The sequence below is a fragment of the Sus scrofa genome, chromosome 11, assembly GCF_000003025.6.
Source record: "Sus scrofa isolate TJ Tabasco breed Duroc chromosome 11, Sscrofa11.1, whole genome shotgun sequence".
Taxonomy (NCBI): domain Eukaryota; kingdom Metazoa; phylum Chordata; class Mammalia; order Artiodactyla; family Suidae; genus Sus; species Sus scrofa.
This window is the reverse complement of record NC_010453.5, coordinates 51,166,848-51,192,617: the sequence shown is the minus strand read 5'-3', so window position 1 is coordinate 51,192,617 and position 25,770 is coordinate 51,166,848.

Here is a 25,770-nt window from a genome sequence, read left to right as displayed (position 1 = left end):
TATCATTTTTTCTTCCCAGTAGGAGAATAAATGAAAACAGGTAAAAAGTAGTCAACTTTTCATTTTTAATTTTTCAGGTGTTTTACAATGTTGGCTTCAAATGCAATGAAGATTTTTTTTCAAAGAAATTCAATTTAAAGATAAATAAATGGGAGTTCCTGTTGTGGCTCAGCAGTAACGAACCCAACTAGTATCCATGAAGATGTGGGTTCGATCCCTGGCCTCACTCAGTAGGTTGGGGGTCCTGCATTGCCGTGAGCTGTGATGTAGGTCGCAGTTGCAGCTCGGATCCCGTGTTGCTCTGGCTGTGGTGTTGAGTCGGTAGCAGCAGCAGCAGCTCTGATTAGACCCCTAGCCTAGGAACCTCCTGTGCCACTGGTGTGGCCCAGAACAGCAAAAATAAATAAATAAATAAATAAATAAATAAATAAATAACCTTAGCTTTTATTTGACCTCCTCTGCATTATTTTATAAATTTACCAAGCTCTTATCTGGGGCAAAACCTAGTGCCTCGTGGTATAGCAGTAGGTAAATAATGACATGAAAAGTGATTTCCAGGTTTTAGGGACAGAACTGTGTTCCCTAGGATTCCTACGTTTATGTCCTAACCTACAGTATCTCAGAATGTGGATATTAGGAGGTAGACCCTTTGAACAGCTAAGTAAGTTGAAATGAAGTCATAGGGCAGGCCCCAATCCAATATGAATGCTGTCTTTATAAGAAGGGGACATTAGGACACTGACATGCACACTGAGAAGACAATGCCAAGACCTAGGGGGAAGACAGCTCCCTCTATCTGTCAGCAGGGGAGACAGACCTCAGAAGAGGCCAGCCATAACCAGATTTGTATCTTGGACTTGCAGGCTCCAGAACTGTGAGCAAATAAATTGCTGTTGTTTAAGCTGTCCAGTCTGTGGTCCTTTATCATGGGAGCCCTCACAAACGAATGTCCAAGGCAAATGTCAGGGAAGCTGTCGGAGTAAAGGGGAGTCCTCCTGGAGGTAGGCACCACGTAAACAGCCTGTAATAGAAAACGTTCCTGTTCCGTGAAGGCGGTCCCTCATATCCCAGGATGTTATTGTTAATATTTGTGAAGTTTTTCAATATGCATAAGTACATATACAGGATTTTCTTGTGTAATGAGAATAATGGAAGTAATAATAAATGCTGTAGTGGATGTAATTATGGCTGAAAGGATGATTTTATTATATGGAAAAGGATACTCTTGGCTAGAACCAATTCATTAGACTGCTCTGGCAGTCTGTTATTATTATTATTTCTAGCCCTTACTAGATTTCATTCTTTTAGACAAAAACATGCATATCAGCTTTGGAGTTTGATTGCCTTATGGGCATAAAGCTTTGCATATTTACTGCCCATGAATCATACCAGTATGTGAAATCCAGAGAAGATTCAATTTTTCCTGCTAGATGCACCTCCAGCCGTTTAATTAAAATATGTATTATTAATAAAACTATATTTAAGTCATATTTTTTACAGATATGACTGAAACATTAAGTGCAAATTGTTTCATACTTTCATAGTAATTTGCTTTTAACGTTTTGTGCCTTAATCAAGGTAGCTCACTAGTCGAAGGTTTGTGGCACTGCTGACTTCTCAGTAGTGAAGTTGCAAAAAAGCAAGTGGAAAGTGGTGATTAATGAAAGGACGTATTTACTTTTCAGAAAGATTTCATGATTTTATTGCAGAAGAGATCTGTACCGAATAGGAAAGTGCATTGAAAGAAACAGCAGAAAAGAGTATTTAGTCCCTCTTTCAGTGCATGGCAATAACATTTGCCGCTTGCACGATGGCTTTTTTCATGTTTTTGAACCAACACTTTCAGCCTGGCCGTCTGCCTTTAGATGTCATAGTTGTTCTTCCACTGAACTGAACCAACTGCAGCTCTGCACTTTCACAGTTCTTCCACTTTCCAGAAACCTGGTATAATCAGAAACACTGATTAGAAGCACTGCAGCTCACTTACAGAGTTCTTAGCAAGAGATTGATTCAAAATAGTTTTATTAAAACAGGTGATGAGAGTGACAGCTGGCTGACTCTATTAGATATTGTTTAGCTTTGTTGTCAAAATGCTCCCATGGTTTAAGGAATTTGTTATTTCAGATGGGAAATTTTCCAAACTCTCACTTTTGGTCCAAGTGGCGCTGGTGGGGAATGGGGCAGAGAAAGCAGAAAGAAAGAAAATGAAAATGTAATGACTGCTATGTGCCAGATCGAGTGTTAACCCGTTTGCAGGTTATGTTACTTAATCCTCAGATAAAGATTCAGAAAAGAAATCCTCGTCTCGTATGTGTCACACGAAGAGATAAGGCTCTGAGAAGTGACTGGTCCAGCTTCCTAGGTGGTCAGTGACTGAATCTGAGTTCAGACCTTTGGCTCTTTCACTCCAAAGCTCAAGGGAGACCACTGTATATTCTCTTGCATGTTGGCCCTCTATAAATAGGCATTTGTTATGTCCACTTCCACCTGGTTATATTAACAGTGCCCTCCCCTCCTGAGCCACAAGGCCTCCAGGTAATCAACTTTTCGCTCTTTCCCTTATGCTCTGCTACTCGAATCCTTTCATGACCCTTCCCCTCCCCTGACTGGTTTCTTTATCCATTGATGTATGGAAATTCTAAGTCACCCCTAGATGGAGTGATGATGAACTTTCTATTTTGACGTCCTCTTAGTATAGAGTCTTACATCCATCATGCCATTTGCCATTTTCAATTGAATTTCATTATGATAGTTCTTTTCCAAGTGGACCAACTGCTAAAATTTAATTTGTAAAATTAATTTATTTGTGACTTCAGAGCCTGTAATTATAGAATTTACATGGATGAAGCCCTCTCCTTAAATTTAAAACTAGTTCAACTGGAAGTTATTAGCCCAGCGAAAAAAAGGACATTTCTACATGTTTCCTTTCCTTGAGATTTATGTATATATGTGCATATATAGTGTGATTCTAACTCCAAGATATCTGCTTAGATGCCATTGGATTGGCAAGTTCTCCTTTAAGAAGAAATAAGAGCTTGGAGCTAACTTAAGTCACAGAATAAAAATCCCCACTAAAATGTGGTTAGTATGGTATAGAAACCTCTCCTAAATTCGCATTCCAGAGATACTTAAATTACACCTTTTAAACCTTCAGTTTTCCTCATTTCTTCACACTGACTATAGAAATTGAGCCCAACATCCTATTGCCACCAGAAAAATAGATGCTTCTCTTCTTTCTCTAACCAATGGGAGAGTTGACCTTTGTTTAAATAAGTAGCAATGCCCATGCTTGAAAAACAAAGGAAGCCGAACAAAATCAGATCTAACTTTCGATAATTACAAAAGGAAAGACCAGGCAAAGAAACGGAAAGCCCCCAAAGCCCAGCACAATCTAAATTCCAAGAAATGAAGTAGCAGATTCCTGGGTCTGGTTTGGCCGGGTGCTGGTGAGCTTCTGTGCACTGGATGACTGTTTATTTTGTCTTTCACTGAGCATCCCTGAGAGAACTCCACTGGTTTCCCAGAGGAGGTACTGCCTCTTGACTCCTCAGAGCTCTTGGCATGGAAATTAGCCAAAGTCCAAAAGCCCTCAGTGCTCTGGAAAACAAACAAAACTCACTCAGAGGGACTTATTATTGTCAAATTCCAAAACATACTCTTGCACACACACACACACACACACACTCTCTCTCTCTCTTCATCTCTCTCTCACACACAGTTATACATATTTCAAAGTATGAAAACTTATCTTAAAATTTTTGTAGCTAGGGCCCCAAAGCAGCATGACCTCTCTCAAACTAGCCTAACACATACAAAGTAGAAAACACTTAAAATAAATACAATTAACTGAACCCCAGATTTGCCCAAACACCAGTCTCCAAAAAAGAAAAGCCTAAGAGGAAATAAGCTAGGGAAAGCCAGCAACTCTGGTAGGAGTGGGTAATGGAGAAGCCCTTTGTGAATCAGCAGCTGTTAAGGCACCCACCATACCAGATGGTCGCGTTGAGCAGGGCATGGCCTCTGAAAGCATGGCCGGGTTAGGTGACATTTGGGCCACATTCATTTTCAGAATTAGGATGTCCCAGGAGAACCTCATGGCAGCAAGGTGGCTGAGATCTGTTAAACCAAGTGTTGTCTGTTACTTTCCTTTTTTCTTCCTTTTCATTCTGCTCTTGGAGCTGGGGAAGGTTTAATAAGACTCATTCATGGGCAGATGTGAACGAGATAAGACACTGAAAATTGACTTGAATGAGTTTATCACCTTTGCTTTTAAATTACATCTTGTTGGAGTTCCCTTCATGGCTCAGGGGTTAACGAACCTGACTAGGATCCATGAGGATGTGGGTTCGATCCCTGGCTTCCCTCAGTGGGTTAAGGATCTGGCATTGCCGTGAGCTGTGGTGCAGGTCGCAGACACAGCTGGGATCCTGTGTTGCTGTGGCTGTTGTGTAGGCTGGCAGCTGTAGCTCCAATTCGACCTCTAGCCTGGGAACTTCCATATGCAGTGGGTGCAGCCCTAAAAAGCAGGGAAAAACAAAACAAAACAAAAAAACAACAAAAACAACCAAACAAACAAAAAAATTTCAATAAATAAATTACATCTTGTTGAATAAAATATTTCAAATAACCTAGTCACTTTCTTTTTGCCTGATAATAGTCAATCCCATGAGTTTGGACTAGATTCTTTCTGCTAATCTCTTTTTTCCTCCAAAGTAGCTAGTGTGGAGCTTTGAACTGAGAGGGCAAGCAGCAAACAGATATTGTAACAACAGTACCTCGGGTCCTGGTATTCTTTCTGGTCTGATGGTTAGAATGTTAATTTTTAGATTTTAGAAAAAGCCTTATTGTGCTGTCATATGCTGATACTTAGCCCCAGGGGAGCTGATTCTGAAAGTCCTACTACAGGCCTTTGCAAACAGCTAGGAAGAGTGGTCCCAGTTCAGTCTCTGCCTCTGCTTAGGGCTACTAATAAGTACCTGTTGTTGTTGTTTTTTTTTTCCGCCCTTTTTCTTTTTTTGAATTGCCTTGGGCACTGCAGTTGAGAAGTTGATGAATTACTTGTGAGCCTGTTTCAGATATTTCAGAGAAATCTGGAGACATTTAAATTCTTTAGCTTATTTTGCTTAAATTGTGAAGGTTAGATCAGGTACAGAAAAAGTAACTTGATACCTTGGGAAACTCAGATGGTCTTTTCTTTCAAAAGCCATTCTTGAGCTCTAGGTTGAGCTAAGTGTCCATCCTCTGTGGTCCCATAACACACAGGGAGAACCCCTGTGCACTCACCACATGTTATTCAGGGGATAGCTTTTTGAGCTTGTCTCTCTCAGTAGTCTGAAAGTTCTTTGAGGACAAGGCGCTGGTCTGACGCCTCTCTGGCCCAATTACCTATTTTAATATCTTGTGCACCAAAGGCCCTTTTAATAAATATTTGCTTAATAGAACTGAGATAGGATTGGGGGGGTGAAGATAACTTCATTTTCTTGTAAGAACCTCCATTCTTTTTGAGGCAGCTTTTATTTAAAAGGTAAGATTTTGACTACAAATCCCTAAGAGCTTTCTGCCAGACTTTTTGTTTCGGATTTGCTCGTTCTCCTTTCCTTGGGCACTTTGCTGAATGGATTAATTTTTTTAAAAAATTGCCTGGCTAGACAATTTATTTTACAATAATTCTCAGTCACGAAGGGTTAAGTTCCACACCCTGCAACCTCTATTTGTAAAGGGTTCTACGTACAGGCACCTTTACTGTGCCTTCTTGGTGTTCTACCCGCTGTGGAAGCCAAGGATGCTTATTTGTAATGTTCAGTTCTAAGTACCTTTCAATTTCTATTGTTTCATGGTGAGCAATGGATTTTTTTAGAACACTTGTTTTTACTTTACAAATGATTGTGTATTTAACCTGTATTTTGTTATTGATACCACAATGGATACTGCTGTCAGAAAATATCATCTACGTGATGTGGAGTCCTTTTTTAGAACAGTTTTAGAGTCACAACAAAATTGAGGGGCATATACAGAGATTTTTTCCATGTAGTCCTTGCCCCACATATACATGGCCTCTCCCACTATCAACACTGCCCCCCCCCCCCACCAGAGTGGTGCAGTCCTTACAACTGAGGAACCTACATTGACATGTTATTTTCACCCAAAGTCTATAGGGGTTTTTTTTTGGTTTGTTTTTTTTTTTGGGGGGGGCTCTTTTGGGCCGTACCTGAGGCATATGGAGGTTCCCAAGCTAGGGGTCCAGTGGGAGCTGCAGCTGCCGGCCTACACCACAGCCACACAGCACCAGATCCGAGCCGTATCACATCTGTGACCTACAACACAGCTCGGGGCAACGCCAGATCCCTAACCCACTGAGCGAGGCCAAGCATCAAACCCACAATCTCATGATTCCTAGTTGGATTCGTTTCCGCTGAGCCACATGGGAACTCCCAAAGTCTGTAGTTTATTAGAGGTTCATTCCTTATTTCCCCCTTGTAGCATATTTAGTGTATTTATTTATTTTTGGCAGAGCCCACAGCATGTGGAAGTTCCTGGGCCAGGGATCAAACCTGCCAGAACAGTGACAATGCTGGATCCTTAACCACTAGCCTAAGGGAACTCGGAGGGTTCACTCTTGATGTTCTTATACATTCAGTGAGTTTGGGCAAATGTAAAATTACAGGTGTCAACCATTATAGTAGCACGCAAAGTAGTTTTACTGTCCTAAGAATCCTCTATGTTGGGGGAAAAACTGTAATTGCAATGTATACATCTAAGGATAACCTGACCCCCTTGCTGTACAGTGGGAAAATAAAATTAAAAAAATAAAAAATAAAAAAAAATAAAAGTGCACCAAGTCTAAAAAAAAAAAAAAAAAAAAAAAAAGAATCCTCTATGTTCTACCTATTCATTCTCTCTCCGCCTAACCCATGACGGATCTTCTTACTCTTTCCTTCGTCTTACCTTTTCCAGAATGTCATAGAGTTGAAACACACAGTTGCAGCACCTTCAGACTGGCTTCTTTCATTTAGTAATAAATGCTTAAGATTCTGCCATGTCTTTTCACCGCTCCATAGATCATTTCTCTTTACTGCTGAATAATTTTTTATTGTCTGAATGTACCACAGTTTATTTATCATTCACTTACTGAAGAACAAACATCTGGTTGTATCCAGGTTTTCGTAATTATGAATAAAGCTGCTTTAAACATCCATGTGCATATTTTTATGTGGACATAAGTTTTAAGCTCCTTTTGGTAAATACAAAGAAGCACAGCTGTTGGATTGCATGGTAAGAGTATGTTGAGCTTTGTGAGAAACTGCCAAACTGTCTTCTGAATGTACTATTTTACATTCCCACCAACAATGAATGAGACTTCCTTTTTCTTCCACAACCTTGTCAGTATTTGGTGGTGTTAGTGTTTTGGGATTTTGGTCATTCTGATAGATGTGTAGTGATATCTCATTGTTTTAATTCGCAGTTCCCTCATGACATATGATTTTGAATATCTTTTATATACTTATCATCTATATAACTGATTTGGTGAGTGTCTGTTAAGGTCTTTGGCTTATTTTTTTTTTTTTTTAATTTTCCCACTGTACAGCAAGGGGGTCAGGTTATCCTTACATGTATACATTTCAATTACATTTTTTCCCCCACCCTTTCTTCTGTTGCAATATGAGTATCTAGACATAGTTCTCAATGCTATTCAGCAGAATCTCCTTGTAAATCTATTCTAAGTTGTGTCTGATAACCCCAAGTTCCCGGATCCCTCCCACTCCCTCCCCCTCCCATCAGGCAGCCACAAGTCTCTTCTCCAAGACCATGATTTTCTTTTCTGAGGAGATGCTCATTTGTGCTGGATATTAGATTCCAGTTATAAGTGATATCGTATGGTATTTGTCTTTGTCTTTCTGGCTCATTTCACTCCGTATGAGATTCTCTAGCTCCATCCATGTTGCTGCAAGTGGCATTATGTCATCCTTTTTTATGGCTGAGTAGTATTCCATTATGTATATATACCACTTCTTCCGAATCCAATCATCTGTCGATGGACATTTGGGTTATTTCCATGTCCTGGCTATTGTGAATAGTGCTGCAATGAACATGCGGGTGCATGTGTCTCTTTTAAGTAGAGCTTTGTCCAGATAGATGCCCAAGAGTGGGATTGCAGGGTCATATGGAAGTTCTATGTATAGATTTCTAAGGTATCTCCAAACTGTTCTCCATAGTGGCTGTACCAGTTTACATTCCCACCAGTAGTGCAGGAGGGTTCCCTTTTCTCCACAGCCCCTCCAGCACTTGTTATTTGTGGATTTATTAATGATGGCCATTCTGACTGGTGTGAGGTGATATCTCATGGTAGTTTTGATTTGCATTTCTCTTATAATCAGCGATGTTGAGCATTTTTTCATGTGTTTGTTGGCCATCTGTATATCTTCTTTGGAGAAATGTCTATTCAGGTCTTTTGCCCATTTTTCCATTGATTGATTGGCTTTTTTGCTGTTGGGTTGTATAAGTTGTTTATATATTCTAGAGATTAAGCCCTTGTCAGTTGCATCATTTGAAACTATTTTCTCCCATTCTGTAAGTTGTCTTTTTGTTTTCTTTTTGGTTTCCTTTGCTGTGCAAAAGCTTTTCAGTTTGATGAGATCCCATGGGTTTATTTTTGCTCTAATTTCTATTGCTGTGGGAGACTGACCTGAGAAAATATTCATGAGGTTGATGTCAGAGAGTGTTTTGCCTATGTTTTCTTCTAGGAGTTTGATGGTGTCCTGTCGTATATTTAAGTCTTTCTGGCTTATTTTTTCAGTTGGCTTTTTTTTTTCCTTACTGTTGACTTTTAAGAATTTGTGTATTTTGGATAACAGTCCTTCTTCAGCTATTTCTTTTTTTTTTTTTTTCTTTTTATGGCCACACCTGCAGCATAAGGAAGTTCCCCGAGTAGGGGTCGAATCAGAGCTGCAGCTGCCAGGCTACATCAAAAGGAGGCAACACCAGATCCCAGCCCCATCTGCAGCACCCACCGATCGAAGCCAGGGATTGGACCTACATCCTTAACAGAGACAACATCCGGTTCTTAACCTGCTGAGCCCCAATGGGTATTCCCATCAAATATATTTTCTGCAATGATTTTCTGACAGTCTATGGCTTGTCTTGTTCTCTTGATATCATCTTTTGCAGAGCAGAAGTTTTTAATAAAGTCCAGCTTGTCAGTTGTTTCTTACATAGATTTTGATGTATCTAAAAAGTCCTTGCCAAACCCTAAGCCATCTAGATTTTCTCCTGTTATTTTCTAGCAATTTTATTGTTTTGTGTTTTACATTTAGGTCCATGATCCATTTTGAGTTGATTTTTTGTGAAGAGTATAAGGTCTGTGTCTAGATTCATTTTTTTGGGCAAATATATGTCCTGTTGTTCTAGAATTGTTTATTGTAAAGACCGTCTTTTCTTTGTTGTATTTCCTTCATTGCTTTTTGAAAGATCAGTTGACTCTGCTCATGTGGGACTTTGTTCTTTTACTTAAATATTGTAGTGATTACTCTGAGTCTCATGCTTCTCCATATAAACTTTTTTTTTCCCCACTTTTTGGGGCTGCACCTGCAGCATATGGAGGTTCCCAGGCCAGGGGTCCAATTGGAGCTGCTGCAGCTCCTGGTCTACAGCACAGCCACAGCAATATGGGATCCAAGCCATGTCTGTGAACTACACCAAAGTCCATGGCATCGCTGGATCCTTAACCCATTGAGTGAGGCCAGGAATTGTACCTGCATCCTTACAGATACTAGTTGGGTTCGTTACTGCTGACCCACAGCAGGAACTCCACTCCACAGAAACTTTAGAATCAGGGGAATCTCAGTCAGAATCCTAGCAAGTTATTTTGTATATTTTGACAAACTGATTCTAAAGTTAAAAGATGATCCATGTCATATGTCATCAGGGAAATGATTTCCTTTTTGTTTATTGAAACTTTCTTTTGAAAGGAAGAATTGAAACCTAGAACTTAGGTAGTCATTAAAAAGTGCTCCTTGTATACCGTAAAAAAGATGTGTTCACTAATTGTTAGATATGGGGTTTTATGTATAGGTCTATTGGTTTGAGTGTTTTAATGTGTTGTTTCTTAATTCTTATTTGAATATCTGATGTACATATTTTGGGAAGAAACTGAAAAGTATTTTTTGGTTTGTTTTTGTTGTTTTTTTTTGTCCTTTTATCTTTTTAGGGCCGTTTCCCGTGGCATATGGAGGTTCCCAGGCTAGGGGTCTAATCAGAGCTGCAGCCGCTGGCCTACGCCAGAGCCATAGCAACACGGGATATGAGCCACGCCTGCGAACTACACCACAGCTCACGGCAACGCCGGATCTTTAACCCACTGAGCGAGGTCAGGGATTGAACCTCATGGTTCCTAGTTGGATTCATTTCTGCTGCACCACGATGGGAACTCCCTTCTTTTTATTTTATTTATTTTATTTTTTCCTTTTTTAGGGCAGAACCTGAGGCGTATGGAAGTTCCCAGGCTAGGGGTGGAATCAGACCTACAGCTGCTGGCCTATGCCACAGCCACAGTGACTCGGGATCCAAGCTGTCTCTGCCACCTGTACCACAGCTCATGGCAATGCTGGATCCTTAACCCACTGAGTGAGGCCAGGGATTGAACCTGCATCCTCGTGGATACTAGTCAGGTTTGTAACCCCCTGAGCCTCAATGGGAACGTCCAGAAATGTGTTTTTAGAAAAGCCTGATTAATAATCAGGTTAACTTTGGCTCTACATATTTTGAGGCTCTATTATTGAACATACAATATCCAGGATTGTTATACCTGTCTGAAGAATTTTTCTTTTATCTTTTAAGAAATGTATCCCTTTAACCAAGAATAGGTTTTGATTTAATGTTTACTTGTTTTATATTAATATCACCTGACCAGCTTATTTTGGTTAGTTTTATTTTATATATATATATATATATACTTACCTCATTGCCTTTTTGCAATATATTTTTTTGCACTGCATTTTGGCATTTCTTTTTTAAGTAGACCTGGATTTTGAATTTTTTTCTTATTTAATTCTAATCTGAGCATCTCTATTTTTTAACAAATAAGTTTAATCCATTTAGATTTAGTGTGAATACTGATTTTTCAGGGGATTAATTTATAAGGTTATATTTAAAATTTATATGTAGCATATCTTTCATTGTTTCCTTTTTCTTCTTTCTGTTTTTGATTTATTGAGAGTTTTTGTTGTTCTTTAAATTTTCATTTATCTCCCTTTCTTTTATTTATTTATTTTGTCTTTTGAGCTTTTAGGGTCACACCCGCAGCATATCGAAGTTCCCAGGCTAGGGGTCTAATCAGAGCTGTTGCTACCGGCCTACGCCAGAGCCACGGCAACGCCAGATCCGAGCTTCCGAGCTGCGTCTGAGACCTACACCACAGCTCATGGCAACGCTGGATCCTTAACCCACTGAGCAAGGTCAGGGATGGAAACCCAAACCTCACGGTTCCTAGTCGGATTCGTTTCCGCTGCCCAATGACGGGAACCCCTATCTCCCTTTCTTAACTTGGAAGTTACACATTCATGACATATTCTTTTGTAATTACCCTTACTTTTTTGTCATACATAGTCAATTTAATAATATTAAGAAGCAGTCAATATCTCTATCCTCCTAGAACACCAAGGTTCTTAGAATATTTTAATCCCAATCAATTGCTGACATGTTTTATGTTATTGTTGTTCAATATTTTACTTTTACCTTGTTCACAATGCCTTTAACATACTTGATTATTACTATAAATAATATTCTTGAATTTTAAGACTTATTCTTTCTTTAGATTTACCTACATTTTACAATTCCTTTGCACACCATTTTCCTTGCATATCATTCCTTCCTTCTGAGTTTAATTCCCGTCTTTTTTTTTTTTTTTTTTTTTTGCCACATCCACAGTATGTGGAAGTTCCTGGGCCAGGGATTGAACCCACACCAAAGCAGCAACTTGAGCCGCTGCAGCGACAACATGGATCTGCTGCGCCACAAGGGAACTCTGAGTTTAATTCCTTTTTAGTAGAAAGCTATCGTTCTTTTTTTGGTTTATGTTTAGTAGTGGATTGTCAGTAGATAGTAAAATTTTCAGTGTTTTTTTGCTTAGAGTGTCTTTACTTTTGCTCATTTAAAAATTATAATTTTCTTGTCCATGGAATTCTAGTTTGAGAGTTACTTTCATAAAGTATTTGAAGATATCATTTCAGTGTCTTTTGGCTTCTATTAGTATAATTTGTTCTTGACTTTTTATGAGTAATCTTTTTTTTTTCCTTCTCTGATAGTTTTTGAGATTTGTTTCTGAAATTCTATTTTGTTATTATTGAATCTGCCTATTTTTAGTTCACTTTTTGATCCTATTTCATCATGGTTTATCTTTGTTTTATGCTTATTTTAGATGTACTTTTAATTTTTTATTCAAATTGTTTTGTGTGTAGTGTCACTTCTCATTAGCTACATCTGCTGATGTTCCATCATGGTGGTTTGTTTCCTTGGTTTTTAATTTTGACCTCATATTTGACAAAGGATTTTCTTTGTTGGTTTTCTTGGAAAGTCCCATGTGCTTTGGGTTAAATATACTTTTTTAATGTGGTTATTGTACAGTTTTTGCCAGAATCCAAGTGTTTTAATTTTTTATCTTGGGCTTCCTACAGCATAGGAATAACATAAATTTAGCCTTCCATATCTCTGCAAGGTACAAGGCTGGAATTCTCATTTTTATGAGCACTTCATTTTCTTTCCCAGAAATGAGGGCATATAGCAATCTTTGTTATTATGTCTACCAGCAAGTAGGTAAAGTTTTTCTAGTCCTCTTCACTAACTTGGGTGAGCTTTTTAAGGATCCTGGCTTTATGAAAGCTCTTCAACCTAGCTTCTCTCCTAAGATCACTTTGCTTGTCCCTGTATTGGCATTGAGACCACAGCTCTACAACTCCTAGGATCCTATCTGGCTTTAAAATGTATCTGGATAGGTGAACTTTTGATGTAAATGCTGCCTTGGCTTTGAGCTCTCCCTTCATTCCTGAATCTGGAAAACTTTTCTTTTTTTCTTTCTCTCTCTTTTTTTTTTTCAACTTGACTGTTTTCAAACTTAATTTTTAATGTCTTTAATCTAGCCTATCCGTTTTATTGCATCTGTGAGTTGTAGCTATAAGGAAAAGCCTATTATCTCAGTCTGCCATGCCAGCACTGGAATTAAACATGTTTTTAAAGAAAAGAAAATATTATGCCAACATGTTTTCTTTAAAATATATTCAGGAAAGAAGTAAGTTTCCAGTGATTTATTTATGATTCCACTTTTTGCTTTGTTTTGTTTTTTATTCAACAATTCATCTTGCTCGAGTATTTGCTTGAATTGTTTGTTTTTGTTCACTTAGAATAACTACTCTCCTGAAATCAACTTGAGAGACAAAGAGTATTTATTGTTTTGGGGCGGGGGGTACCAAGGACTTGATTGAAAACAATTTGCTGTTATATTCTGTCTAGGGAGAAGGAAGGAATACAAATGCTTTTTATATTTGTTTTCTTGTTTTTTAATTGGTGTTTAAAATCCTTGGCACTGTCTACCTACAGGAATCATTCAAAGAATTTGTTTTCTAACTTAAACCAGTGCTCCTAATATATGCCTAAACTCAAAAGTGTATCCATTTGTTCACCTCTGTAGTTCCATGCCTGGCACAGTCCTAGCACATGGTAAGTTCTCAACACATACGTCTTAAATAAATATCATGACACAAGTAAAAGACTGTGTCCACAGTAAGTCTCCAAGTACAGTAGCAGAAGTTGGTATGTAAGTTAGTCATTGCCAGATAAATGATGCTTAGAAAATAGGCCCCACAACTCAGGGGTTTAAAGCAATAATCATCTATTGACTCTTCTAGGTTGGGTTCAGCTAGATTCAGTCATGTGTCTTTGTGTCGAGAATTGAAAATCTAGGCTGGGCTTACTGAAGGCAGCTTATTAGCTTTGTTCCACGTAGCTCTCTCAGAGCTGCTGGAGTCAGTGGGCTAGTTCAGATGTGTTCTTTTAAGGTCAATGGCAGAGGCAAGGAGAGGAGACCAACAGCTCAAGAGTATTTGAAGCCTCTGTCTCATGTCTACTAATAAACCATTGCTCAAAATGAGAAACAAAGGCCCAAGATCAGTCGAAGGGGAAGTAGACATTACTTATGGGAGTGACCAAGAGGGAAAGAATTTTTCTAAACCATAATCCAATCCACCTCATGTGGTAAAAATTCAGTGTCCTGAAATGTGGTTCTCCAAAGTATTTTTCCAGTTTAACAGGTCCCTACTCCTGCAGACAGATATTCACAATTATAGGAAAGGTGCAGCTCTCTTTTAAAAAACTACACTGTCTTCTTTCCTTAAGAATGGCTACTCTTTTTTGAGAGCCCACCTTGTACAAGTGATTCATATACACCATTGAATTCAGTCATTACAACATCCCCACAAAATAACTGTTTCATTAATCTTTACTTTTCAAATACCCAACATGGCTCAGAATATTTGAGTACTTAGCTGGTTTTAAGTCAGACAGCTAGTAACTGGTAGAGTAGTGGGCAGACCCACTTCTCCCTCTACCCAAAGACTATGGCTTATGCATTCTGTACTCAGCTGAGCAGTGTAGCCATTCCACTCTTAAAATTTATGCCGTGTTTTCATCAGTATCATTCTGAAGCTGCTTCCAAGGCATGAGTTTCGAGCTCTGGATAAAACAACTGATATGAAGACAAGATTTATCTTCTAGAGAGCTGTGTTTGCTTAACTACCAAAAGAAGGATTTAAAAAAAAAAATACGTATCTCTGATTTATCATTGGTTAGTATTGGATCAGCTACTGACCTTTTCTGTAGCTTTTCCAAAGTAATATCACTTTGTTGCCACTGTCACCTTTATTTTCTTTTACCAATAATGTCATCTTATCGAATATTTTCACTTCTGATTACTTTTTTTTTTCCCCTAGAAAACGGGCTTACATTTTTCACATATAAATCTATTTCAGTTCAGGATGTCCCAGAACCTCAGGCTTTTGTATATTTTCAAGTGTCAAAAACACATTTACAATTTTTAAAAAGTAATTTTCTGAGCATAAATCATAACTTATATAACCTATGTTCTCAGTATTTTCCTGTTGGAAGTGTCCTCAGTAAGTAAATGCTCTCTGACAATTTTACGGTGCCAGGAAAAAAATAAGCATAAAATTGCCAGTTTATCATTGGGGAGATATATATGAAAATCTTTATATATATTTTTTTTATTGTATATACTTACATATATAAAGGTGGAAATGTTAACAAGTTAATTGCTCATGTTTGCATTGATGATGACGTGTGAGCAGAGAGATGTGATGATGATGGAGGGAGGTGTGAGTATGGAGTGGTAATTCTAACTATTTTGGCTCTGCTATCGGTTTTGCCTCCAATTAGCTCTATAATCTTTATAAAGCTGTTACTCCCTCCGTAGTAAACTATAAATTCACAGCCTCTTCCGTGATTGAACTACCCGGTTGCTTATTTTGCACTTGCCACTGCTTCCTAGCATTAACTTGGATAAAGAAAAGCTTCACATGGACCATTTATCTCTTCTTTTTCTTCTAGAAGAAGAGAACTAGGCTGATGGATGGAGAGATTCTTCTGTGGTTTCTCAAAGAGCTGTGTGGAGTGGGGTGTTGTAGTGTCAGGCATGAGGGGTTTATTGATTTCAAGTGAGGTTTGTGAGAACTCTCTTAGAAGACGAAGTGTCCCCAGGCCCCGTGAGTTCCACTGTAGAGCAGCCACCCTCCCCTCTTTCTTGCTAAGAGAATTCCAGTGTTAGTTGCATAGCACTGTTGATAATGCCAGGCTCTTGTCCTGCTCACCTCACCGCTCTGTGAGCATGAGATGCTTGGAACTGAAGTAGCTCTCTTTCTTTTTTTTTTTTTGGTTTTTAGGGCCACTGCACCAGAGGCATGTGGAGGTTCCCAGGCTAGGGGTTGAATTGGAGCTCCTACACCACAGCCACAGCAATGCAGGATCCCAGCCACATCTGCAACCTACACCACAGCTCACGGCAACGCCGGATCCTTAACCCACTGAGCAAGGCCAGGGATCAAACCCACCTCCTCATGGATGCTAGTCACGTTTGTTAACCACTGAGCCATGACGGGAACTCCTGTTGTAGCTGTCTTTCTACAAGTGCCAGCTCCCTGACTTCATAGTGCTCTTTAGCCAGTTTTGGAACCACTGACCTCTAGACTGATTGTTAGGAGAAAATTAAGTAACTTGTTTAAGTTCATTGTTTTAGCCTCTATTAATTGGGCTTTCTGCTATTTGTTGTCAAATACATCTTTAAATATACTATATGTGAGAAATCCTAATTTCATCATTAAATAAGTTTATGTGCACTTTTGGGGCATTCTGAATGCATCAGTACTCTTTCAATTTTTTTTTTTTTTTTTTTTTTTTTGTCTTTTTCTAGGCTGCACCCATGGCATATGGAGGTTCCCAGGCTAGGGGTCTAATTGGAGCTGTAGCCACTGGCCTACACCATAGCCACAGCAATTCGGGATCCGAGCCCCGTCTGCGACCTACACCTCAGCTCACAGCAACACCCGATCCTTAACCCACTGAACAAGGCCAGGGATCAAACCTGCAGCCTTATGGTTCCTAGTCAGATTCCTTAACCACTAAGCCACAACGGGAACTCCAGTACTCTTTTGATTTAAATTCATTTTCTTGTTTGTAAATTGATATAGACATTAGAAAAAAAATTGGTGAGCAGTTCTACTTCTCTGTTTACCTGGTACTGGGTAGAGTGAAATGTACCATCTTTAGACCACAGTGTTTTTATCAAATAGCATAATTATACTAAGAGTCTGTAGAGTGCATCGAGGACCTTCTTTGGCTCAGGATATACTGAAAACAAATTTAAATCTCAGTTGAAGATGAATTTCCCCCTAAAATATCTCTACTCTTTATTAATATTTTGAGTATAAAAATTTGTTAAAATATACAGAGAATGCTCCAGGGCCACAATATCCAATTAAATTGTAGTGTGAGGAGGATGCAGTCAATACCAGTTTGCCTTTGAGGCGGTATGCCTGGTCATTTAAATCTATGTGGACCAAATTTCTCCTGCTAAGAAACCTGATTATGAAGATGAGCAATTGTGCTTGTCTGACAACTATCTCCTTCAATTGGCTCAAATTGCCAATCACCAGATCAGGTCCTGTGGAGGAAGACTGGACTTGAGAACAATGGGAGCTGGAATGACTTTTGTATAATTCGTGCTACACTTCTAACTGGTATCTTCCTTGTTCCTGTATAATTAATATTTTTAAAATTTGTGGCTTGAATGAGATTGAGGGTTATGTCTTAGCTGTTTGGTGTTACCCCCCGCCACAGATCCCATGATATGTCATGTTTCATAGTAGTTACCAAGTAGTGACTCGGTCTTCCTTTCTTCAGGCAAGTTATTATAATTGCACTCACTTTACCTGCATCGATCAAATATATTCACGTATAGGATATATCATCTTCCTTAAAAATATCACCACATTTCCTGCATCTTGAACATTGAAGGAGCCTGAAATTTGAACAGTGTTTACTGTAAAGTTGCTCTAATCAATCTGTTTTAAACATTGTACAGTTTTGCACGGATGCTGATAGTTGAGAGCTCATAAAGTTGATTATCAAATCTTTCTTTTTAAGTTGTGGTTACATAGCCTACCAATATTAGTCATGCAATGACTCCATAACAAAAGCTTTTAGCAGCTGCTACTTTTATGAAAGAACCAACCATCAGAGGTCCAGTGCCAAGGTGATTTCAACTCAGATTCCAAGCAGGAAATTATCCGTTAAATCCCTTCCTGTTTCTGTGTAAAGGAATCTGGCCAGTGACTAGGAGAACACAGGCTGGGCTGCATGCTCAGTTAATGAACGCTTGGGTTTGGAGAGATAGCTGGATAGCTATGGCATCATTGAGCTGTTCTTTAGCCTTAGTAAAGCAGATGCCAGCATTTTGTAAAGCATACTGTAGAAAATCAAAACCTATTAGAGAGACAAAATCCTTTCTTGGAACCTGATTGATATGGGCTAAATACTGTGCTTGAACCAGCACATTAGCAACGCTTAAGACATTTCTGTACTCAGTGGTAAGGAGGCAAGAAGCAGATATCTGAGTGTATACCTATGGGGGGCAGTTTGGTACCCATGAAAAGAACATCCACGTGGGACTAAGAGTCATCAGCTATTTGTTAGGAGGAACAGGAGACCGGCATCAGACCTCTTATCGTTTGTGCTTCATATTTTGTACACATACATCACAAGTGGAGTATTATTGTCATCATAAAGTATGGGTTCATTTTGTAAGAATGTAACTGTCACCAGGGAGGGTGTGTTCCACCATCTCATCGTCTTCATAGAGCACCACGTAAAAGGCCACTGAGATATGGTTTGGAGAGTTACCTGGGTTGTCTAGTCCTGATTTAGTGGGGAATGGAATAATAAGTTTTACAGAACTTTTAAGACTTTAAATCTATTTGTCTTAGCCTGACTACATTTCTAGCTGTCAGCAACAGTGCAGGTGCATACAGCATAATATTCCCTGTCTTGTCTTTACTCAGCTCAGCTTCTCCCTCTTCAACTTTTAATATCTGTTGATTGGCGTGCCATTTCTCATTAATTCATTCAACTAACACTTTTTGAGGACCTCTGATGGGTCTGCTATTCACTTATATGCTGTATGTCCAAACGACTCCATGGTCCCATGTGGGAGATAAAAATCCACAAATAACTATGTGACAGGATCACATATGCTGATTAATGTGTAAGCAGAGTCAGAGAATCTTCTCAAGGTAATAGCATTTTTTTTTTTTTTTGTCTTTTTGCCATTTCTTGGGCCACTCCCATGGCATATGGAGGTTCCCAGGCTAGGGGTCCAGTCGGAGCTGTAGCTGCCAGCCTGTGCCAGAGCCACAGCAACGTGGGATCTGAGCTGCGTCTGCAACCTACACCACAGCTCACGGCAATGCCGGATCCTTAACCCACTGAGCGAGGCCAGGAATCAAACCCGCAACCTCATGGTTCCTAGTTGGATTCATTTCCGCTGTGCCACGATGGAAACTCCAGGAAAGATCTTTTTTTAAGTCCAAATGAGGGAGGGTAGTTACCGTGTGATCAGGTTGTGCACAGTTCTCTGACTGGTTGATGATGAGGCAAAACAGTGCTGTCACAGGGGTTCGTATTATCAATCCTCAGGCTCCAGTGGGTCTGGGAGCTACATGCTCATGGTCACCAAGTTGTTCACTTCTTCCATTTGGTGGGGGTTTTAGCAGCTGTCAAACACCTCAGGAAAGGTGCATCAGATACTGCCATGCATTGCTTCAGAGGGGCGCTAAAATTCTGTGACTGCTCTGTGGCTGCTTTACTATTGGAATTCTTAGCAGTTCTCCTGGCCCAACTGCTATTTTTGTCACTAGATATTCACATCTTTTCAACCATTCATTCCTTTTTTTTTTTTTTTTTTTTTGTCTTTTGTCTTTATAGGGCTACACCCGAGGTATATGGAGGTTCCCAGGCTAGGGGTCGAATCAGAGCTGGGGCTGCCGGCCTACACCACAGCCACAGCAACACCGGATCCTTAACCCACTGAGCAAGACCAGGGATTGAACCCACAACCTCATGGTTCCTAGTCTGATTGTTTCCTCTGCGCCACGACAGGAACTCCTCAACCATTCATTCTTGAGCCAGGCTTTGGTGAGTCAGGGGAGGCCTGGGAGACTCCAGCTTTTCTACAAACAAGAGGAAGCAGGAAAAAAAAAAAAAAAAAGAGGAAGCAGGGCGCTTGGGAGGAGGAGTCTGTCCCGGGAAGGCCCCTAGGTTCCTGCTCAGAAACAGGAACAGGAGTTCCGGTCGTGGCGCAGTGGTTAACGAATCCGACTAGGAACCATGAGGTTGCGGGTTCGGTCCCTGCCCTTGCTCAGTGGGTTAACGATCCGGCGTTGCCGTGAGCTGTGGTGTAGGTTGCAGACGCGGCTCCGACCCCGCGTTGCTGTGGCTCTGGCGTAGGCCGGTGGCTACAGCTCCAATTCAACCCCTAGCCTGGGAACCTCCATATGCCGCGGGAGCGGCCCAAGAAATAGCAACAACAACAACAACAACAAAAGACAAAAAAAAAAAAAAAAAAAAAAAAAAAAAATTTCAGAAACAGGAGCAGAGAGAGGCCGCTTCAGAACTCATGCACAGTAAACAGGCCTCATCATGTGAGGCCAAGCCCTGTGGAGACTTGTGAGGTGTGTCTGGGGAACAGTGCATGACAGGAGCAGGGAAACTGTGGGTATAACTGAGGGGACAGCATTTTATATTAGTTGGGAAGGATGGGGGTCAGATTGCAAGGGGCTGGAATGGAGACTGAAGTGTCTGGATTCTGTGGTCAGGATCAAATCATGCAGGCATGTGCACGGTAAACAAGGGGATGGAGAAAAAAATCGGAGGCCGGTCTCCTGGGACATTGCTTCTTTATTAAGTAAAGAGGGCTGAGCCACATTGGTGTGGTAGAAATGGAAAGAATAGGAAACATGCCAATGATCATGCCACAGTTAGTAGGAACCTGTGGTATGTGACTGTTGGGTGAAGAGCAGCAGAAGTCAGGACCATGGTCCTGAGAGCCGCCAAGGGATACAGGGAACGGCAGATGTGTGTTTGCTGGAAGGTGATGGTTTCTGATTCCAAGGTTGATTTTAAAGCCATTTTGGTAGATGTAAAAAAGGTGATGATAATCTTGGGAGAGAAATCAATACTGGAGTTGCAGTTTTGAGAATCTTTTCTGTTGGTGTCATGGTTGGATTGTAGACAGCTAAACAAATGCTCTCTGTTCATACACTGGGTTCTCCTGGTAGGTGTGTCTGGGGATGAACTGTCAATTGGAGGTGTAAAGGGGGAGCAACTAAAGCATTTGGGGTTATTCCTGAACCTCAAGCAACTCTTTCTGTGTGTCTTTAGCCCCTGTTTGCTGGGCGTTCCAAACTGGACTCACCTGTCTTTAAGAGTCCAACTGAAATTAGAAGATGAAAAAATAATTTTTATTTCCACTTTGTAGATGGGACTAACAAGGCTACTGAGAACTAGAAATTATACTCAGTTCCCTCGAGACTTAGTCTCCAGAATTCAATTTTTCCACATATGAGGAAGATGTATTACTTTGGGGTTATTAAACATTTATAATAGAGCTCTCATTTTAAGAATAAATTCCCTTTTGCTGCTTTGGTTGTCTCCAAGAAAATACTCTTTAGGCTTAAGTTTTAAGGTGAAGTTCTCTTAACAAGCGGTTGCTTCACCAGAAATATGCCTAAGTGGTCTCCAATTCTCATATTTGATAGTTAGTCCCCCATAACTGTTATAAATTGTGCCTTTGGTGCATACAACTGTTTTGGGTGGTTTTACTTTAACATTGGTATTATAAATGAAATAGGGTCTAGTGAGCAAGAAATGTGGGAACTAATGCTTAAATTTTGAACAAATATGCTTTTACTAACAATTGAAGAAAGGCTTAGTGATTTTAGCGAATGAATCCCTATGTTCACTGCAACGTTATTTACAATAGCCAGGAAATGGAAGCAACCAAAGATCCATCCATAGATGAATGGATAAAGAAGATGTGGTATATATACGTACAGAGTGGAATGTTAGTCAGCCATGAAAAGAATGCATATGCTCTTATTTATGCGTGAAATCTAAAAAAACAAGTGAACAACAAAAAACCCAAAACAGAAACATTCATAGATACAGAGAACAAGCTGGTGGTTACCAGAGGGGAGGAGGGTGGGAGGGTGGGCAGATTAAGAGGTACACACTTTCAGTTATAAAACAAAGATGTCACAGGGATGTAATATACAGCATAGGGAATACAGTCAATAATATTGTAATAACTTTAAATGGTGACAGATGTTTATTAGACTTACGCTGATCAATTCATAATGTATATAAATGTCAGATCACTATGTCGTACACCTGAAACTAATATAACATTGTATGTCAACTATACATTGATAAAATAATAAGAAAAAAATTCCATCTTGTGTTTTTCTCAAAGAAATGTACTGAAAGATAAGAATAAATAATTTTCAGGTATTACAGAAACACACAAAATTCACACATCTTTTTTTTCTTTCTTCCTCCCTCCCTCTCTTCCTTCCTTCTTTCCTTCCCTCCCTCTCTCTTTGCCTTTCTTTCTCTCTTTCTTTTTTAAAGGCTTGGGGGATGGTTGGGGTGACCTTGTGAGAAAGAACACAGATGCTTTTGGAGGAGAGGAAAAGTTTTTCATTTGAGAAACTTGGTCTTTGCTCTTTTAACCAACAAACAAGGTAATTGTGGGCGCATTTGAGAACCCCAGATCACATATTTTGATAAAATAGTTTTCTATAGGAAGCAGATAGTACTTCCTGCCTCTTTAGCATATTGTTAAAAACACGGCTGGGGAGCCAAGTGACCTGGGGGCTAGTTCTCTTTCTCTGCTTCTGCGTTTCTTCCTCTGAAAAATGAAAGGGTTGGATTCAGTGATCTATGGTCCTTTTCTCTTTTAGAGATTCTATGAAGCTGTGGTTTCAGGAGAGTCGGATATCTTCAAAATGTTCCCTTTTTCATTAAAGCAATAGCCACTGATACAGGGGAAGGATCCTGGACATTTCCAGGTAAGGCAAGTTTTGAGGTCTATTCTGAGAAATCTGCATAGACAAAGCAGTTTGACTCATGCCATTGTAAACATTGCTGACATTTGCAGGCGGGAGAGGGAAGTTATTAGCTAAAAGATCCTTCCAGATTTATTTGGATATGTTTCATGGTGTTTGAAAACATGAATTTTAAACAAAATATTAATATTTAGAATCTAGGTTTATGTCTCGTAAAGAACTGTCACAATTAGCAAGCCTCTCTCTTATCAGAGAAACGGCAAGCTGTCTTGTCTCTGTGTTTGCTGTTCTCAAAGATGCAGTTACTGGAATTTTGAAATGGGTCAAACTGCTTTTAACCTAGCTACTGTTATTCAATTTTATCAATTCTTCATTTTCTATTAGCAGAAAATCTGTTTCATGGCTTCAATATAGAAAAGGTAGAAAGATCACAAAATAGCCCAAAGCAGATAAATATTGACCGACTCCAGCATGCATGCTGCTGAGACTTAGAGTAACTCGGGCCAGGCCAGAAGGATGTTGAGGCTAACATCCTCACTGACTCAGTTTATCTCACTGTCTCCACTTTTTGTTTGTTTGATTTGTTTAGTAAACATCTGCTTTCTATTAGATGGTTTTATCCTCTTAACCTTTATAAATGACAATTAAGTCCATCCAGCCTGTCAATAGTATGTCATTTATTTGTTGCTACAGCTGAGCCTGACCTTCATTGATTTTATTGGAGTAATTTGCTGGAAATGATTTTTTAATGTTAGATTTATTACCGAGGCACTTCATTGTCAGATAATTGAAGTAAATTGTAATTTTTTCCAAACCAAATGCAAGAACGCTGGAAAGGGATATATTATTTTCAAGGATTATTTCTTAGCAGTATGGAGACATGTGTCATACATGATGTCATACACGTTTCAGATTTGCACACATAGATTGTTTTTGAGTGGTGCATGATTTTTTTTCTCCTTTTTGGCTTTTCCTTAAGGATAGCTGAGGTGGCAATAGGAGCCGGTAATGAATTAGCATTCAAAAATGACATTGCAAATTAGATACTTATGTAAATCTATCAAGTGACTGTAACTCCACCTCTTCCATAAGGGGCCTTGCTATTCTAATTTAACTGCAGGTCCAATTATGAATAGACTGATGTCACATAGTCAATCTTACCCTTTACACAAATAGTGTCTCATTCTCCCAGTGTTGGTGTTAACAAGGGTTTTATCATGTTGTGCTTTTGGCATTCCAAGCACTTTGCCTCGATAATAATGAAGACTTCAATCCCTACACAAGACTTTTCTGGTATTTGTTTTTATCCCATTGGTGTTAGAGATGCCCATCCCCTTGCTCTATCTATGTAGCGGAGAGATACTGAGTTATATATTTTACATTTTGAAAAGTGTTTGTGAATGTCTGACTCATCCTTAATAGGCTGCTGTGTCTCCATGTGAACACGGCCAGGCCAGCAGAGGTTTGCAGCCAAGCTGATGCTCTTGTTTTTCTGGAAATGAATTCTGGTTTGAAGGAAAGGAAGTGGACTTTCAAACTCAGCTTTAAATATAAGCAGGTGAAACATGCGTTTCTCACACTCTAAATAATGATGCCTGGTGACCAAAGGAGGATTTCCATCCAAGATTTTGGAACTAGTTAAAGGAAAGTGGAGCACGACTTCAGCCTTATTCTTTTATGAACATGTCCTTTTGTTACTCTCAGGGGAGCCGAATCAAAGCAAGTCATCTTGTAACCAAAGGCAAAGAGGAAACTAGAACAAAAGTCTCTGAAAATCTGTTCTAATTGCACTCCACTTAGAAGCAGTTATTCTGAAGCAAAAGAAAAGAGAGTTAAAAAATAGGATTTTAAGGTATTTACGTATTTTACATAGATAAAACTGTCTGGAAACGATACCCCTCTTGCCAGTTTATAAACTAAATTATAGCAGTACAAGTGGACCTTGGCAATGTAAGAGTTCCCACTCATGTTCCCGGCGCCTTCCTCTCTTTTCCGGCATTTTAAAGTGAAGTTTAGCATCTTCTTTAACGAAGAGCAGACAGATGATCTCATCACCAGGTTTTGAAAATTCAAACTTGCTGTATCTTGAAAGGCAGGCTTAGGAATAATCATTCCAAAGAAAATTCATGGAATAAAGTTCAACAGAGGCAGACTCTGATTTCAAAAAAGAAGTCCGACCGAACAGTCTCAGAGTGAGAGCGTGAGCAGGCGACGGTGTCCTTCCCAACAGACTGGACTCAGATATTCAATTTTAATTTAAGTAGAAATTAGCGGGGAAAACTGTAAGGTCTTGAGGGAAAAACTTGCTTTTAAATTGTCATGCTTCTCTCCTGTCTCTGTTCCTGTCACTATTATTGATATAAAGGATCCATCAACATATTTTTATGGGTGATTAAGAAAGGCTGACCTTTCCTTTGCAGGTACAAATAGGTAGTTCTTCAGAGGCTGTAACTGAATGACAAGATAATTCTATCCATTTAATATTGAAGTGATGTTGATGGTATCATTCTTCTCGTGTTGGAAACAGGACAGTGTAGAGGCCCTTTCTGCCTCAGCCTGTTCTGCCCTGGGTGATGGATTTTCCCTCTGACTAATCGCTGTCACATTAACCTGCACTCTTTCATCCTTCAGAGCTGTCAAGATAATGACGATAATCCAAGTGGCTCATTGTAGGTAAAGGAAATTATATGAGCAAAGTAATATCATAAAACAGTGTTTAAATATTTTAATTTCATTTGTCAGGGCTGCCCCAACACTTCATTACACATATAACCATCTCTCATCAGTGGAATTAGTGCATTATTCATTACTGTTAATTATTTTCACATAATGGCTGCCCTGATATATTTAACCTCCACATTATATCTCAGATAATGGGTCTGTAAAATTGAATTGTGTGAAGAGTGGAGTTCTAAGGCTCATTTGCAGAACATCAAAGAACAAAGAAGAGGAAAAGAATTCTAAATGGGACATTTTGCCCAGCTGGGGCCAAACATTTGTTTCTGTCTGATTTGCATACAGAAAATAGGTGGTGTAGAAGTGGCTTCATACTGTATAGGCTGTCTGCTCCTGATATACCACCAATTAGGATTTG